This window comes from Taeniopygia guttata, chromosome 2 (genome assembly GCF_048771995.1).
Source record: "Taeniopygia guttata chromosome 2, bTaeGut7.mat, whole genome shotgun sequence".
Classification (NCBI taxonomy): Eukaryota; Metazoa; Chordata; class Aves; order Passeriformes; family Estrildidae; genus Taeniopygia; species Taeniopygia guttata.
In genome coordinates, this window is record NC_133026.1 from 57083473 (window position 1) to 57086352 (window position 2880).

The 2880-nt window shown below is 36.0% G+C and overlaps 1 long non-coding RNA gene across 1 annotated transcript; it reads right to left on the reverse strand.

Annotated features, from left to right (window-relative positions):
- Positions 1-219: 219 nt before the first annotated feature.
- On the reverse strand, positions 220-1621 carry LOC115493740 (uncharacterized). The gene is made up of 2 exons (XR_012053845.1): positions 1460-1621; positions 220-965 (listed from the first exon to the last, which is right to left on the reverse strand). It is a non-coding gene; the product is annotated as an uncharacterized lncRNA (long non-coding RNA).
- Between the last annotated feature and the right edge of the window lie 1259 nt (positions 1622-2880).

Here is a 2880-nt window from a genome sequence, read left to right on the forward strand (position 1 = left end):
TAAAGAGTGACAGTGAGAAAGGCAGACAATTGTTGCATATGCTGAGATGTTGAGTTTTCTGAGATCAGGTTTGGTTTTTTTCTTGTTTGTTTCTTTGGATTTTGATGTTTTTGTTTGCTTAGTTGTTTTTGCTTTTTTTTTTCCTTAGATTCTATAAAGTAGCTACTGGTGCTTCCAGGAAACAATCAAGTTCAAAACAAAGCACATGCACTATAAGAATCTTGGGAAATAACATATTGCAGAGGAAGTTTATTTAAAAAATAAAATGAAAGCATTAAAAATTAATTAAAAGTAACTGAATTATAACCAGTGAAATTCATTAAATGGTATTACAGAAAAATCAAATATGAACAATATCTTTATGAAACACGTGCTTGATTTTTTTTTATAAAGTTACACCTTTTTTTTTCCCAAATAAACATCCAGATTATGGTTTGGCTTCACTTTTTTTTTAATAATAGTAAAGCCATTAAAACTGGGATAAACAATAGTTCTACTGTAGCATTTCTCATTTTGAAGGATTCTGAAATATATTGCAAACATAATCCAATATAATATAAAGTGAAGACCTCAATCATCATGAAGACAGACAGTTTAAAGCAGAAAAAAGATAGAGCATACAAATGAAATTTCAGAGGCAGTTATAAAGGAGAACTAAGATAACAAAACTGCTGTGTCCAAAACACTCTATTTGACAGCGCTGTTCCTTGCAAGATGGTCAATGTGTTTCAGTCACAAGCAGTGTAACTGATTGGCCCAAGGGGACTAGAAAGATGGTTTGTTTCTGGTTGTCAGCGTATTTTTATTGTGACAAGTTTTTGTTTTTTTTTTTTTTTTACCAGCTATAATCAACTCAAGCAGCAACAGTTTCTCTGCTTCACAGTTCCAATAGCATGGTACTGCTGTCTCCTTTCCTGTCATGTTGCCACGGCTGTCAATGATTCAGTAGAACTCCAGAATCAGAACTGTCACAGAAACAGAAATATAAAATCATATTGTCAAACTGCCAAAGATTTCACTGCAATCATATTGTTTTGTTAAGGCAGTCTGGTTTTAAATGTCCTAATCAATGGAAAACTTTCTACTTCCCATAAGGAAGCTACAGAAAAATGTTAGAAACATTCCCCATATACCTTTTTCTAGTACAGTCTGCTTTTACTGCCTTTAGGGAGCTGTACGGATTTCTGAATCTCCAACTGGTCTCATAACCAGCTAATTATGTAGCGTTTCTGTGAGTTAACCTACAGCTGAGCACCACACAGTTGCTCACTCCCTCTCCCCCAGACTCCAAAGGGTTGGAGGAAAGAATAGGAAGACCAAAACAAGAAAACTCATAGCCTGAGACACATATACTTTACTATGCAAAGACAAAATGAAACAGGAAACCCCAAACAAACAAACAAACAAAAAACACCCCAAAACCCCCCACATAAACAAAAGCAAAGCACTTAACACTTACAGCCACCTTTGAGCAAGAGCGACCTTTCCCCACCCCCCATCGAAGAAAAACCCCAAAATCCTCTGCAGCTTTTTATTGCTGAGCATGATTTTATCTAGCATAAGACATCCCTTGGTGATCTCAAAACAGCTTTCCTGGTTGTGTCCCCACCCATCTTCCCACACATCCCCAAAATACTCACTGAGGAAAGACTTGGAAAGCAGAAAGGATTTCATACTACGGAAGTGCTTTTCAGCAATAGCTGAAACATGCTATCAATGTTGGTTTAGTCACAAATGCAAAGTGCAGCACCATACTGGCTGCTAGGAAACAAATTGACTCCATCCATGCCAGACTCAGTACAAGAGTTCATCCAAACACAGGGCCCTTCATCCTACCTTGAGCTAGAGAATAATGTTAGAAATTTTGTAGCACAGAGATGACAGGATAATCACCAAGTGCAGTCTTATTCAGTAAGATTTCAGGTGCACTGCCTAGACACTTTAGTGATTGTTAGAAAAATATGGAACTTTCTGTATATATGTTTATTCTAGGTTTTTATTGCTCTGTGAGATTCCTTGGAAATACTAGGACCATCACAGTCCAGGGGAGAGTGTAATCTCTATACTGTGTGGCAAAAAGTCAATTCAGCCCTGTCTCACTGGAGTGTTCTCTAACAGCTTTAGGACTGCTTTAAACTACAAGAGGAACACAAATTATATTTAATGCAGCTACTAGTAATAATTTAATCTCCAAAGAATTTCAACTTTTGCATTTTGGAAAGAAAAACTTTCAGTTCCAAGAAGATATTTTACCAGTATTTGCAGATGACTGTAGTCATACTATGAGAACACTAAGAAGCCTTAACACCATAAGCAAATATAGTGGGTACTGCAATCAATAGTTCAATATGTAGGGTACAACCATTTCAATTTTATAAGGCTGTACACGACAAGTGTCTTTAAATCAGTTCAGCAGTTGACAGGAAGCAGTATTCCAGTTTAGTACCAATTTAGTGTTTATAGAAGTTGCATTTACAGGGTACACTAGCCATTGAATTTTGTACAAACTGAAGTTTATGTACTGAAGTAAACATCTAGGATAACCTCAGGGTATAAGTATTAAGAATATATAGCTACGTTCTAAAAATAGATAAATAAAGACCTGTGTGTCTGGCTGATGTCGGGATATCTTGGGAAGGGCACTGTAGCTTAATTTTCTTATTGTTAAACCACTGGGAGTCAAAAGTAGTATCAAGATAAGACTCGATGTTTAACATCAAACTCCTTACAGAGTTAGATCAGTTGTGATATTCATCACCACTGTGCTTAACTTCTGTGCTCATGAAATAAAACAGAGTCTAAACCATATACATAATTTTCCTGTATTGAATGGAAAATGCTAAAACATTAATCACATAATTAAGTCCCTGAGTTAGACTT